The following is a 16,588-nucleotide window of genomic DNA, read 5'->3' as shown; positions in this document are numbered from 1 at the left end:
TGTAAATGGAAACTTAAAGAAGTTCTATAATTAATCTAAATATATTTAATAACAAGTGTCCTGTATTAAGTCTATCATCTTTATGTATTTAATATATTTATTTATATGCGACCATGTAACCATAGAAACTTACTATTTAACAATTATATTTACTAAATAATAGATAATTTGATCAGTTCACAAATTGGAACTAAAATAGTTGAATGAAATTCAAGTAATTTTAATTATTTAGTTAATACAATTTTCAAGAATTTGTAAATGATAAATAGAAAAAAGTGTCCAGGAAAAGATTGACTTTAATAATTTTAGTGAAAAATTAAAACAAAATAAGGTTTTGTATAGTTAAAGCTACGTATACATAATTAATCATAATTTCTAATTAAGTACAGAACATTTTAAATTATTCATTTGTAATTTGATTGAAATTTATTTAGTGAGCAAATGCATTGATTATATGAAATTTGTACTGAGATATAATTTACATTTAAATTTTATTCGATAATATTAAAACTGTACGTTTAATAAACATTAAACATTCATATTTCCATTCAAAATTCAAATGTATTCAACAAGTATTGCTTGAAAGAGAGAAGAAAAGAACGAAATTGATTTGAATTTGAGTAATAAAAAGATAATTTGTAATCCTTGGCCTAGAAAGTGGTGAAGGTGTGTAATCGAGCTGGGAGGGTGAAACCGATGGAATCGGAGACTAACCGATTTCAGATTGTTCGAAAGTAAGTGCAATAAAAGTCCTTCCGAAGTTGAAAGTTAATAGTTAATGGATTTGCGAATGGGGGATGAGATGGAAATCTTTTCTTTCTGTTTGTGTAGAACGAAGGGATGTTGAGAAATAAAGAAGTAGAAAAGAAAAGAGTGGGTAAGGGAAAGAGAGTGAGAAGAAGCCTTACATATTTTATGAGCAATCATAAATAATTCATAAAACACTAAAATAGTGTTTTGCGCGATGACAGGGCCAGAAATCCGGATAAAAATTGTATCCCATGGGACGGATGGATGGTTTCCATTCTGGGATAAGCTACGACTTGATCCACCTTTCCTTCCGACTTGGAAATCTACTTCGGCCTCGGAATGCGCACATTCTCCCCCCAGAGTAATTTAGACTTTCCGCGAAAATAAACGACAAACAAAAATGTAAGCTCGTGCAGTAAGTCGCAAAAAAAAATTTCGCAAAACCCATTAATGGGGAATATTAATTAAATTTTAATTGAAGTCGGATTACGTGGGCAAGGGAGATATTGAATGCCTTCGATTCGCTTGGTCTAATTGAAACCTAAATTATTTATGGATGAACGTCGTTTTAATTAAATTGTTTTCGACTCGTATGCAAATCGCAGCGGCCGCGTGTCTAGAAACGCAACGCAATGCAACGCAACTTCCTCCTCACTTTACCTGACAATTGACAAGCGTTGATTTTATTAATTAACCGACGCGCCAACCATACTTTGTATCAAACTATTTCGCATTGTTGCCAATTGTACAATATATAATTATTACATCTAGGTCATTTCACTCATATTTATTAATAAATATAATAATTTCTATTTACTAACATTCCTTGTGAATGTCTATCTACAATTGAAATAGAATTTTTGTCACAGACTATTTTTTTTTAAATGTCAAAATTCATATAAAAAATTAGATAGATGGCGTTTTGTAAAAAATGATATTATAATCAGGCAGTATTTCTGCCACTTATCAATACCACAATGCATGAGATTTTGAACTACTCTCTGTAGTTCAGACAAATTTATTCATAAATGCCAAAATAAAGTTGTAAACTAATGTAATATGACGATTTGTTACGTTTATCCACTAGCAGAGATGACATGAAAATATTATCATTAAATATTGTCTTTGATGAGTGCATAATATATTAACAAACGCATAAATATTTTAGAAATAATTTGAACTTGAATCGTCTTATCTCTTAATGATTATTATCTATTTTCACCGGAGAGTCGAACCGGAACCGAACCGAAATTAACCGGGATTTTTAACTGAAACGTAACTGTAACAGCTCTTTGATGGTTGTGCCGGTGCTAGTATTTTGGTTTATTTATATAGTCATTAGAAAAAAAAAATCGACATTGTGTTCGTCGGTCTATAGAAAAAAGTGTCCAGGAAAAGATTGACTTTAATAATTTTAGTGAAAAATTAAAACGAAATAAGGTTTTGTATAATTAAATCTATGTATACATAATTAATCATAATTTATAATTAAGAATATTTTAAATTATTCATTTGTAATTTGATTGAAATTTATTTAGTGAACAAATGCATTGATTATATGAAATTTGTACTAAGATATAAATTACAACATTGTGTTGGTCGGTCTATTGTGAATAGAGCATTAAACAAACAATGTATAAGAGACATCCACGAAGTGTATTTGTATACTCGGACTTCTTTTTTCAAATAAACAAATAATAATAAACAAAATAGAGCCTAAATCACCACCAATCAACCACCGACTAAAAAGAGAAAATTTGAAGAAGAAAGAGCAATAAGTCTTGCGCAACTAACATTAGAACAAACTCAAATTAAAGTGATTATTACTGGAAACTTGACTGAAAAAACATTACAAAGTGAATGTGTTGAACTAGTCACTAATTAATTTTTATTTCTTTTGTATTTTCAATTTTATAATTGAAAACAATAGTAAAGGAACTTTGTAAATAAGACTAAACATTTACTTGGAACGTAATCGTAAACCGGAACGAAATTAATTTCGCTTCGACTCTCTGATTTTCACTAAGTATAATAGTATAATGATTATTAAATGCACCATCTATTGAGTGTATATGTAAGTATTTAATACTGAACAGAGACAAGCGATACATATACATATTAGGAATCAATGATAAATTAGAGTTTTATCTAAAAATATGATTAAATTCTCGACAACGCTTAAGAAAATTAATATATTCTTAACAGCTTGTATAGTTAATCAAAAATACATCTTATTTATTTCTAACATAATGCAATTGAAAAGTACTTAGAATTAACTTGAGATGGCGTAAATAAAATTTGAGGTTATTCCGTTAAATAACTATTTTGATTGATATCATGACTCATAGTTTATGACTAAACAAGGTGTGTGTTCTAGAATTAAACTTTTATAATTAACTCACATTGTGATAAAATTAAGATTTTGTAATATTTTCACAACTTCACAAGTTTAGTACATTGTCAGCAACACATATCAAATATGAATGACTAAATAAAACAATTATCAAAATTTTGAATGTAATGAACTTTTATAGCAAATAAATTAAAATATTAAGAAACTTTGTGAAACTGTAAACAAATTAAACTAAAATACATATAAAATTAAAAATAAAGCTTAATTTGAAATATATATTGAGCATATTTAATTCTATAAACATTGTCAGTATCATTTAATATCATTAATAAAACAAAATGTTCTTGAAAAATCGGTTCCAAACATACAAATCAGCAATAGTAATAAGGTACGTGAGATGTACAGAAACTATTATGTTTTTGGTTCTAGAAGAAATTTCTTTAAATTTTAATAAAATTTCATTTAATACCAATATTTGAATTTTCTATTAATATTGGGAAGAAAATCAGTTTCCATGGAATATTGTCTGTTTGAACAAAATAAAAAGTAAATCCATAGCGTAGGATTCTGAAAAGAAACAGTATGCGGTTGTATATATATATAATAACAGTAATCCAGTGTAGAGATTTGATGGACATGTGGGATTACATAAGTACCAGTAGTAAATTTTTGAGCGCGTTAAATAAATTACCAGTTCCCAGCGATTGACAAACGACATTGAAAATGTTTTGATACCGTAAGACTTCAAAGCGTTCGAAAATAAGCCGTCGTCTAAAATTAAGCGGCCGACAAAATAAAAAGAATGAAAAAGAAAGAGAGAGAGAGAGGAGAAAAAAGGAATCCGGAGGTGTAGAGAAGATGAAGAGCTAGGAATGAAGGTAGAGGAATCGGAATAGAATCGCCTTCGCACTTAGAGCGTACGAATTGCATCGGTTAAAAGTCATTAGGGAAGGAAGAAAATAAAAACAAGCGTCTCGTACGGTATATTTTTAACCCGCATTTTTGTCGTCGCTTCCATCCAAATTCCATCAAACGCCACAGTAATTAATATGAATACACACAGCTGTAATTTTATTTCTGTCCCAGTTCGGGCTTTTTTGGCCTACTCCACTCCACCGGACGACGACGATGGTCTCCTCTCTTTTGTTTGTTTTCTACCTCTCGTTCCACCTCTCTCTCTCTGTGCGCCAATTACGGAGGTATTTTCAGAGGTTCACTGCTGAAATATGTCCGTGCCAGTTTTCAGCGCCGCAGCTAAATTGAACAAGTCGGCGGGGCGACGGACGCGCCAATTCGGATGAGCGAAAGAAGGACGAAGGAGAAACGAAAATAATACTAAAAAAAAGAAGTGGATAGTAGAAACAACAATGCCTCTGGGCCGAACCACACCGAAATCCAAACGGGAACGAATAAATCACGGATTCTCGGGTATTACCGATCGTCGGACTAATTAAATCTCACTTCGCCGACTGCCGACTTTAAATCTCAAAACAACAATGAATTTATGCACTTCGCTAAGCGACGTGATTTACGACTTCCCGTTTACACACCATTACCGCCTTAACACACAATACAATCAAATTATTGTAATCTAATGAGCTACATCTTTTACTAGAATTGAAGAAGAATTACAGAAAATTTGTAGTTTTCCAACATTAGACATAGATTCCTAACTTCCTATGTATCTATAACCACATGATGACTAACTTCGAAAACCACAAGTACTTTCAATAAACTATAACAATCATGTAGATTTTATCAAGTACTTGACAAAATACTTGATAAACAGCATAAACTGATTAGTTCAATTATTGATTACATTTTCATTCATAAAGTAAACTATGAAAATCATAGTTTTTATTTATCTGTGTTTCTCAATAAATTTAACTCTTTGAAGGCCGATAGTAACGCAATGTTCCACCTTTTGAATATGCCTATATTTCTGTTTAACTTATTAACTAGTAGATTTTTTTGTATCTTTTAAATATTTCTGTATAAGTATAAAAACTAATGAATATGAACGTAGAATTACCTAAAATTTGTTGTTTTCCAACATTATACCTAGATTCCTATGTATCTATAACCACATGATGACTAACTTCAAAAACCACAAGTACTTTCAATAAATTATAACAAACATGAAGATTTTATCAAATTATTTACAGCATAAACTGATTAGTTCAATTATTGATTACATTTTCATTCATAAAGTATAAAAACATGAAAATCATAGTTTTTATTTATCTCTGTTTTTCAATAAATTTAACTTTTTGAAGGCCGATAGTAACGCAATGTTCCACCTTTTGAATATGACTATATTTCTGTTTAACTTATTAACTAGTAGATTTTTTTGTATATTTTAAATATTTCTGTATAAGTATAAAAACTAATGAATATGAATGTAGATTTCAAAATTTTGAAATCATTGGTTAGTAAATAATTGGTTTAGATAAACCTATTTTCAAATTTACATAACCAATACTTTGGGGTGTAAATTTTGAGGTAAGCTGAAAAGGATGAGATAAAGTGGAGAAAAAATACGAGTATATGAAATTAAATTTTTTCAAAAAAATAATTGCCCATAAATAAAGGCAGACAATTGGAAACTTTCTCCGTCTGATGACAGCGGATTGCCCAAGCCCCGGAGTGGAATTGTCGCGTTTGACACTTGATTAAAATGATTCTGAAACGATGTTCCTCATCGGACCAAATGGTAAATACACTGGGGGGTTTAAGCGCGTCGCATCGTTTCTTCAATTTTCGGGGCCGCCAGATTTAATGTCCTTTCCGTTTTGAAGTGTGCTTGAATATCGCGAGCGGCGGTAATTGCGGTTTTCGGGATGATTTATGGTAATGGCGTTCGGATCTCGAAATTGCCCGTTTTATAAATTAAAGTGTCGCGCCCCGTCGCTGTGTCGGACCCGGAGGGCACATCTTCTTCACGAAAGACCAACAGTACTGCCAGCCAAAGAAGATACAAAAAAAAGGATTGAAGAGCACCGACAGAAATGAGCAAATATAAATTGCATGTACGTGAGTGCAGATCAGAAAGTTTCCTGAACGAAACATCAATTTTTTAAAGACTAAATCATGTGTATTTAATAACATAATTAGAATTTGTTTCATTTAATCTAACTCTTTTCTAAAGATTTCCATTCATTTTGAAACAGAAAAATAACAAATTTTTGTTTATTTATACAAGATAATTTAAAAAGTATGTTGTACATTCTTTCCAGCTTCATAAATTTAGACCTTTGCAAAAATTGTTCATACTCTTAAAATATATATTTACAGTCATTTTATTTCATTTGGATAAATCTAATCTTCAAAAAAGCAGTTTTGTGCCAATTTCTTATATAAACTTAATTGATTATATTTTTTTTTCTGTGACACTCATGCTTATTTTCTACGTTTGACTAGAAATTTAGTGAAATGTTTTTAGATGTGATGACTTCATAATATGAAGGTAATTTTATCCAAATTTTGATCCTCGAAAAATTGTACAATTTATATTTCTTCCAAGCTCAACATATTTATTCCGACGCTTCTTTACAAATCTTTTTATTGCCTTTAGAGAATTATTGAACAAATATCAATTTTCAGCACCAATAACATCAGTATTTCATGCACAAACATTAATTTTTATTCATTTTTTGCAATGTTTCAGTTTGATAAGCTTCTTGAAAGAAGAGGAAAATTTATATTTTTATAAGTTCCTTTGAGCCTGAAATTCTTTAGTAAAGTAAATATAAAATTTGATTTTTCTTTAGGAATTTAGGATAAATTTAAAATGTAATGTGTACAATCATATGAGTATTTGGTATCTCTACAATTTTAATCACAAAATCTAAACAAATATTTTTTTTTTATTCAACGTTCATTAATATTTACGCGTATCTAGATTGAATAAGTATTTATTAATTATTTTAATGTTCAATTTATCTTCAATGTTTTTGCCAATTCTACATGTTGCTTCCATAATAACGTTTCTATTTAGAAAATAAATGTTGCATATTAAGAATAAACTTTTCTTCATAATTTGATTTTATTTCTTGAAGCTTTTAAATGCATTTCAAAAAGATGTTTTTAACTTCATCATCATCTTTTCTTTATCTATATGGTAACGCCAACTATTGGTCAGTATTTGAAACTTTCATCGTTGCGAGTGCGTTCTTGTTTGCTCCATTCCGTGTCCTTCTTTTCGCGGAACGCGGACCTAAAAATGCGTACGAGATTTATGTTTTCATTAAGAAATAAAACGCCGATAATTAGCGGTTTCGGAATGGCTCGAGCCGCAATCATGGAAGCAATTAAATCGCGATTTCGCATTACAGTTATGTAAAATAAGTCCTGTTTCAGTTCGCGATCGCTGCTCGCATTCTCTCTCATTCTGCCGGACCTTATTTTATTTACCTCCACAACCTCCTCCTTCTCATCCAACTCTTATTTATTTTTATGCTCCGTCTTTTGCTTTTGGATTTCAGCTCTCGACTCTCCTCGTCGGGGGAATTTGTTTTCCCCTGTTAGGTGGCATTGCTGCTCTCTTTCGGTCGATGACTTTGTTCTTGTGTCGTACGACCTTAAGAGGAATAATACCTTATGAGTCCATATTTATGAGAACTACGGGAATTGCGAGTCGCGTTCCATCAAGGATTCCAGCGAGAGGAAAAGAATTTCAAATGAAAATAAATACACTCTTCGAGAAGAAGAAAAAGTAGAGGAGAAAGAGATGGAGAAGAAACCCGCATGAAGCGATGTCTTCGATCCGAAATTCGCATTTTATCCCTGCAACGGTTGTTGAATTACAGGGTTGGGGTGAAGGATGAAACGTTGAATGCATCGTGTGTTGGTTGTTGTTGTTGCATGGATATTTTACAGGCGATCGCCCCCCTAATTCATTGCCGCATATTTCCATGTTTACACGTCGATAAATCTCGTCCATCCCAAAAATACAAATCAACCCCTTTTCGAAACGCAATCAACTTATCAATAAACTAACGTTCGGAGAGAGAGAGTTGTCAATTAGTGGATGCCATCATTTTACAGTTGGCTCATGGAACTTGATGTGTGCTCTCTGCTACAAAACCCATCCCTCCCTTCTCTCTCCCCCCTTGGACACCAATCAACATCGGCCAACTGTTCGCTTTTACCCATTTTAAATCCCGATTTGCATTAAAAGCTTCCAAATTATTTACAAAAATACCATCAGTTCCGGTCAAACAATCATTCCGCTACATTAAAAAAAAAAACAATACTTTTATATACGCTAATCTTGATCAGAGCTTTTCAACCAAACCCATTCGCTTTTTAGATATTGTGACAGTAACATACCGAAAAAATCTTTTAGTTTTCAAACACACTTAAGCAAAATTGAAGATATCTGCTTCAGCATTTTTTTAAATCAAATCTGGGTTATCATAACCTAAATGGTTTATTAAGAATTGACTAATAAATGATTATGAATTGAATCAATTAAGTAAATTTGTATTACTTTGATGAATAATTTGTAAATTATGTGCTTATAATACAAAAAAGCAGTTTAAAATAAAAATACTAAGAAATAATTGAATTTATGACAGAAATACTTTAGTCGTATAAAAGGCCAATAATAACTGATATATGAATATATATAGTATAAGAAATTAGTAATTGTACTAAATAAAATGTAAGATTTATAGAGGCATGAACTAGTATACTTAGAAAATAGATACTTAATAATATGATCTATTGCAATGAAGAAGGCAGTGACTCTCTGGTTACCATGATAAACACTGTTGCATTAATCATAAATATAGTGTAGTAATTTCACAGAGACAAATAACCCTTTAACGTCTGCGAAAATATTTGCTCATTTCAATGTTGGCATTATGTACAGTTGTTGAGTTATTAGCGATTCTTTCCTATTTCTTTTTTTTTTTCTTCTTTTTTGGTTGCAAAAAGCTCAGCGTTTCGCAGCGAGTGTAAAAATAGAAAATTGACAGCTGTCAGTGCGAGTGGGCCGTGCGAAATCGCTAATGATGAACACACATAATTACGTGGAATTATCTGTTTAGACGTGCGATTATTCTCTTCGCGCGCGGTCAAAGATTAAAGAACTGCGTCTCTCCGGAGGTTACCTAGGTGGGCCACGGTAGCCAACCTAACAACGCGTTATGCACACTGTTTATTCACTCATCCTTTCGTTATGCAATTAATTACAGCTACACCGTGCATTTTGTTCCTGCTCTCATCTCGTTCTCATGAATTTTTTGTTTGTTTTTGTTTTTGTTGTTCCACCATTTCTGATCCTGTTTTGTTTTCGTTGCCCTGCTGTTTGTTGCCAACTGTGCGTTATATAATTTCCGAAAGATTTACAGGCGGCTAATTAGCGCGCCTCTTGGTGAGCGTGTGTGCGCGCAAGAGGTTTTCTCTTCGCGGGATTTAATTTACGGCGCCGCTGAACTAGAACTGACATCGTAAAGACGTTTTCTCATTCTTATTCTTTTATCTCGAACAGACAAAGTTTTATTTTCTTATTCGGCCGTTTGTTTACCTTGCATCTAATGTCACTTCAGTTTTGACAGATTGACAGATCATTACGGTGACAATAGGATCAACGTCAGATGGTCACTTCCTGTTTCCCTTCTCACAAATTCCAAAAGACTAATCTTTTCGAACAACAAATCTAAGCACGCAACGATGATTCGGACAAAGCATACTTTCCTTATCGTGATATTTTGACAAACCTAAAGGCAGAATTATGACGAAAGCTTTATTCAAATTGTGTCTCCATGCTACTTCTTAGAATCTGTGGTACCGATTCAATCAATCACATTGCGATATTTTTAAGTATAATTTTTGTCACCTTGTTTTTTTTTGTATCTTTTCATTATTAATAATGTCTAAATTGGAAACTCAATACTAAAATACAAAGAAAAATCGTTTATATTCTAAGAAAAAATTGATTAAGATGTGGAGAAATGCATTAAGAGAAGACTTGAGAGTGAAGTAGTTGAGTGGATTCTAACTAGTTATTCGACACTTGTTAAAATCCATTATAAAAGGTACGGTGAGAATGAACCAAAGAGGAAAGAAAAAGATAAAAGAAATACAAGATATAACATATGTAAGTTATATTAATAACTATTAGAATAGGTTAAGTAATAGATGAGTACATACTTATTATTAATAAGTAGCTGATTTCTTAAAAGACTAAGAATTGAAATACATTTATTATGAGTTTTTACAAACATAAAATCACTAGAAAATGATAAATTTACATTTTAATTGTTGTACATGTGGATCAACTTAAATAACATATGTTTATATAATTATATCTTTGTAATTAATGAAGTAAATGTAAGTGTTTTTTTTTATGTATAGAACATTGTGTATTCAATATTATAGTTATAAAATTGGTAATTCCTTCAAAGTTGCTGAAAATTCATAAAGATTTCAGTAATTACTTGAAAGTGGAGAAAAGTGATCTTTACTAAATAGATTCTAAAACAAATAATGAAAATATGAAGTTGAAATATTCAACATATTTTTAAAGATTCTAATAAGTTGTAACAATTTTTAAGAGAAGATTAAGAGTAGCTATAAGTTTCAAAAAATAATAAAAGCTATCTCTTCTGAATTTAGCTATTAAATTATGAAAATATAACTGAAAGTGGTTTAAAATTTGTGTAGTTTGTATTCACTATTAAAGTTATAACTCAATAAAGCAATGATTTGGAAATTATAGAGTTAATGAATTAGATATTCAAAAATTCTAATAAGCTGTAGAGATTTCAAAATAGGATTAAGAGTAGCTATAAGTTTCATATAATAATATTAGAAGTTAGCTATTCTGAATAGCTAAAACTGAAATAAATTATGAAAATATACCTGAAAGTTGTTCGAAATTTGTGTAGTTTGTATTCACTATTAAAGTTATAATTCAATAAAACAATGATTTGGAAATTGGAGAGTTAATGAATTAGATCTTCAAAAATTCTAATAAGCTGTAGAGATTTGAAAAGAGGATTAAGAGTAGCTATAAGTTTCATATAATAATAATAGAAGTTAGCTATTCTGAATAGCTGAAACTGAAGTAAATTATGAAAATATACCTGAAAGTTGTTCGAAATTTGTGTAGTTTGTATACACTATTAAATGTATAACTAAATAAAGCAATGATTTGGAAATTGGAGAGTTAATGAATTAGATCTTTCAAAAATTCTAATAAGCTGTAGAGATTTCAAAAGTGGATTAAGAGTAGCTATAAGTTTCATATAATAAAAATAATAAACGTTAGCTACTCTGAATAGCTGAAACTGAAGTAAATTATGAAAATATACCTGAAAGTGGTTTGAAATTTGTATAGTTTGTATTCACTATTAAAGTTATAATTCAATAAAGCAATGATTTGGAAATTGTGGAGTTAATGAATTACATCTTCAAAAATTCTAATAAGCTGTAGAGATTTCAAAAGTGGATTAAGAGTAGCTATAAGTTTCATATAATAGTAATAGAAGTTAGATAGTCTGAATAGGTGAAACAGAAGTAAATTATGAAAATATACCTGAAAGTGGTTTGAAATTTGTGTAGTTTGTATCCACTGTTAAAATTATAATACTTTAAAATAGTGATTTGAAAAATGGATAGTTAATTAATTAGATTTTTCAAGATTCTAATAAGCTGTAGATATTTCTATAAAAATATTTTCATAAATTGTTTTAAAATTGTATAGTGTGTATTTAGTATTAGAGTTATTAAATTTCTATAAGTCAGTAATTTGGAAATTGGAAAATTGATGAATTAGTGAAATACAACATTACTTGAAAGCTGTAGAGATTTAACGAGAGGTTTGAGAGTGGAGAAGTAACAAGTGTCGAATAATACTAAAAGTTATCTATACTGAATAGCTGAAACTAAAGAGAGAGTAATGAAAAAAAACGAACTAGTCGTAAAGTGGTCATGGAGATAAAAGCAGGGGTGTGTGTGTATTGTTTTAACGATATATATTATTCTGCCGCTCTCTAATTTTGGGATAAAAGTGTAAATTGGAAACAAGTTGTTCCATGTGAGGTCCCTCCGACACAGCATCAAAATAATGTACATAACAATCGGCCGGACGATGTAATTAAATTATCTGTAAAACCCCTTTTGTGGCGCATTGGTCAAGGGCCATATAATGCGGGGCCCTACGGTCGGCCGAAGCCCCCGTGGAATTCCCAGAAACACCCGATTATTTACACAACAATTTGGGCATTCGGTGCGGCGCCTTCCACTGGAATTCTCCATAAAAAAAAAGAATAGAAAATATTTCGATGTTTCTTTTCCTTCTTTCGTCCACCTCTCCGTCCGATACCTGAGTTTCGGTCATTAGAGAACCCGTGTTTCGTCGGATCAATCTGGATCAATCGGCTTCATTGAGCGATTAATTGGGGACCTCAACTGGGTCGAGATTTATTAAAAGAAGAACCTATTAATACGCACACGCACCTCTTCGGGAATTTATTTATTTCGGTCATCAGTGTGCCATGATGATCCACCCGTCAGAAACAATACAATTTCGGTGGTCGAAACATCCCCCTACGATCCCCCATGGTATGGACACGAGGGATATGGGTGGTGGTTGTGGGCGGAGGTCAGCGCTTTCGAGAATTTGTTCCGTAATCCCAACCCCCCTCGGAATTCGCCTTTGTAACCATCCCCTACACATACACAAACTCACAGCAGCAACCCCATTAAAACTGTCGCGACCACAAGCAACGGAACACAGAAAATTTTCACTTTATTTAAACTCCAAGTTGGACACAATGAAACGGACAGTCGAAACGGACGTAATTAAAGTGAACAGCGCAGTTAAAATACAATATATATTTTCTATTAATAATTCATTGTGGCATATCAATATTCAGTGAAAATGTTCAAACTAAGTATATTTTAAATCACATCAATATTTATGATTTCCTTTTCTCCGAAGGCGTACGACATCTATCACAGTTTGACATTCAACATTTTCAATAGTTACTAACGAGATGAAAAGAACAATTGATAAATGTCACAATTTGACGTTTTGACGTTACATTTATATGTAACCTAGATGATATGATATAAAAAATAATGTCAATTTGACATTTGATGTCATGTAATGGAAATCAAGGAATTACGTAAATATCTAAAGAAGTAGTAGCAGAACTAATACACAAAAGTATTCAGTGATTTCATATTTTTTGGTAGTAAAAAAGTAAAAATCTAATTTTATTAGTGTTATAACTACGAATTACTTTTATTTGTTTTCAACGAATTTGTTGTAAATATTTTAAAAAAAATAGTAGTTTATGAATAAACTTTAAAATTTTTGGAAGAAAATAAATTTAAAATGTATTATTCTTATTGCTTAATTCAGTGTTTCTCAAACTTTTTGGTCCGCACTTAAAAATGTCGGTATGTAATAGATTGATCTGCCATCAATTTTGAGAATCACCGGCTTAGTTAATTCTTCTTATTTACACAAATTGTTTAGTTCTTCATTAATTTGTTGTTAATATTTTAAATAAATAGTTTATTAGACGCAATCCAATCAAATTTGGTAATTAACAAATTTGGATTGTTTAATTTTTTCTTTATTATCTTCTTTTTTTATGTTTAGTGGAAATGATATGATTATTGCGAGCGTAATGAATACAAGGGGGATTATAATAGTGTAAAACAAGGCGATTATAATTTGGTCGGTGTATGCATGATAAACATATTGGGCATATCCGAGAGAGTCTGTATATATCCCGTCGACCGAGTATTTGCGCAAATTGAATTGGTCTCTTTCGGTCGGCGAGGTTTGACACCGGATGGAATATTATGGTGCACAATTCTGCACCCATCCCGTCGAATAGCGCGCGCGCGCTTTTGATTGGCCGTAGAGTTCAAACAACGTACGGATTAAAACGGCAATGTAGCGTACGGTTTTCGTTGATCCGTCGGGATTTGCATCCAAAGCTACACCCACTACATGGAACGGCCGTAATGTTTGCGATTAACCTACCATCAAAAAAAGAAACGTCAGACGGTTGCAAAAAGAAAACTCAATACCAAAACTGGCATCACCACAAAAAGAAAAAGACTGAAGGTGGAATAACTTAAAGAGTCACGTAAAAATAATACACTTACAGCAATACAAATTTGATTTTTATTTACATTGAAATTTCTTTAATAATTTAAAAATTTTGATAATTTCGGATAACTTGATTTAAAAAAAATCAAATTGTCATTAAACAAACAGAAGTAAAATAATATAAACAAATATATACTCGCTCAAATATGTGTGTGAATTGGAAAACAGTTTCTGTTGTTAGTGGTCATTCTAGTTGTATCAAACTTGTCAAGCTTGTGTTCAGACATGTTATTTGTGATTTTTTTGTGCAAAATTTAATAACATCTGCATGTCTCCAAATAAAAAGCTAAAGAATAAAAATAACCATATACATGAAAAGCAATATCATGAAAAATCGAGACCAAGTTACTTTTCTTTCGCATGGAACGGATTAACGGAATTTACATTGGTTTATATGGGAAAACGTGTTTCACTATAAGAGTAAAAATCCGGAAATTTTGGAATGGATTAAACTCGTTAAGCAATGTTCTACTATAGTAGTAACTTATTGTCATTAAAACAATTTGTCTGTTTTAATAAAAGAAACATTCAAATTGTTGTTTTTCAATGTTAAAAAAAATGTCAAATACTATTATTCTTATTTCTAAATCTAGTTCTTATTTTATTCATTTTATGTTATGAGAGTTTATTTTTTGTGAAATTTGTTTTCATACCTTTATTTTACAAATAGTGTAAAAATGTTTTGATTGTATACATGTAATTTCGATAAATAATTAGTGTTTACACTTTCTTATTCTAAATCTATATGTTGTCCATAATATAAAAAAAATGTGAATGCATTAATGAATGTATATTTTATTTCATTTTAATGCTTTTTCATTAATATATTTTACGTTGAATGCATTAAAATTACCTAAATATCTTAGTTTTAACTGATTTTTTTATTTAAACAAGAAATGTGAAATTTATCATTTACTTATTTAACATTTTGTTAACATAAATTTATTAAAATTTTTCACAAATTACATAAATTTTCTTACAGAAAATAATATTGACAAAATTAATGTTCAAAAAATATTTATCATAAATCTATATTAATTAGTTACTAGATTATCTAATTTAGTTATTACATGACTTTTTATCATTAATTATTGTCTAAGTACATTAGATTCTTAATATAAATTTTATTTCATTCACCTGTAAGTTCTAGTGAAGTAAAATTTGCTAGTTATTTTGTTGTTTTTATTACACATTTTATTTTAATATGTACGTAAATGTTGCATAAAATTACTTCATAAACTCTACAATTTATTAAAAAGTGTTAGTTTTTTTCTAAATAATTAAAAAAATCTACTCAAATATACTTAGTCTATCTGGAAATTAATGATTCATGATAAATAAATTATTATATAATATGATTTCAATTAATTAACATTTCTTTTCTAATTAGATAACATGTAAACCACTCAAGTTCAAATTGTCTAAATTGATGTTATTTGAGGATTACATCCAATTGCAAACGATCTCAGTATTTCTTTACGTCTAAATCCGTACAGACACTTATTGTAATTGATGTCTTCGGAAGATACATTTTGTTTGTTTTGTTTTGTTTCATATGTACTTGAAACGGTAATTGGCTAGGAAAGCACAATAAAAACAAGACGAATAAGGCTTAAAAGTAAGGTACGAGTGGCAGCAGAAACGAAGAGGTAAAAGGTAAACTTAGAACGCGTAACCTAAACCTAAGTGAACCGTAATGTAGATTGCATTAAGTGTGCAATTTGTCTGGAGCGGAGCTAATGGTTTATGGTTGATGAGAAGGTCTCTTTCTTCTTTCTCTTTCGGTTCTTTATTTCTTTCCGTTCTCCGTCTTCGTTTTACCATTATCCTGTCTGCATTTCTCTCTCTTTCTCTCGATACACCCACTCGATATTATTCTCGAGTGTCTGGAGATCCGATTTCCGAAGACACGGCCTTTTTGCCATCCGTGACTCATCGGCATTATGGTAATTATTGTTTTTGCTTCATTATCGTGTGGAGCACAACGGGATTAAAAATAAAATCATCCTCCTTCTCATCCTCCTCCTCCTCTTCTTCATCATCAACATCCTCCACCTCCACCTTCTTCTTCTTCACATTATCATCATCTTCCTCCTTCACCTCGTCCACCCACGCTTTCGTTTCTCTCTTGTTTACCAATCACCAAGTTCATAGAACACATCGCCACTTATCAGTTATTATGTTGTGTCCAACCGTTATTATTACAATTATTATTGTTAATATAGTGTCTCTTAGTCCCATAAATAAATATATGAATCAGCATAAAGGTAGCCTTCGAGACCAGAAAGAACATCGTTTATATTTTCAACCAGACGCAGAATAAGCATTTTCATCGAGACCAGCTA

The sequence above is a fragment of the Nicrophorus vespilloides genome, unplaced genomic scaffold, assembly GCF_001412225.1.
Source record: "Nicrophorus vespilloides isolate i.1.1-1 unplaced genomic scaffold, Nicve_v1.0, whole genome shotgun sequence".
NCBI lineage: Eukaryota > Metazoa > Arthropoda > Insecta > Coleoptera > Silphidae > Nicrophorus > Nicrophorus vespilloides.
Note: the sequence above shows the minus strand (reverse complement) of the source record.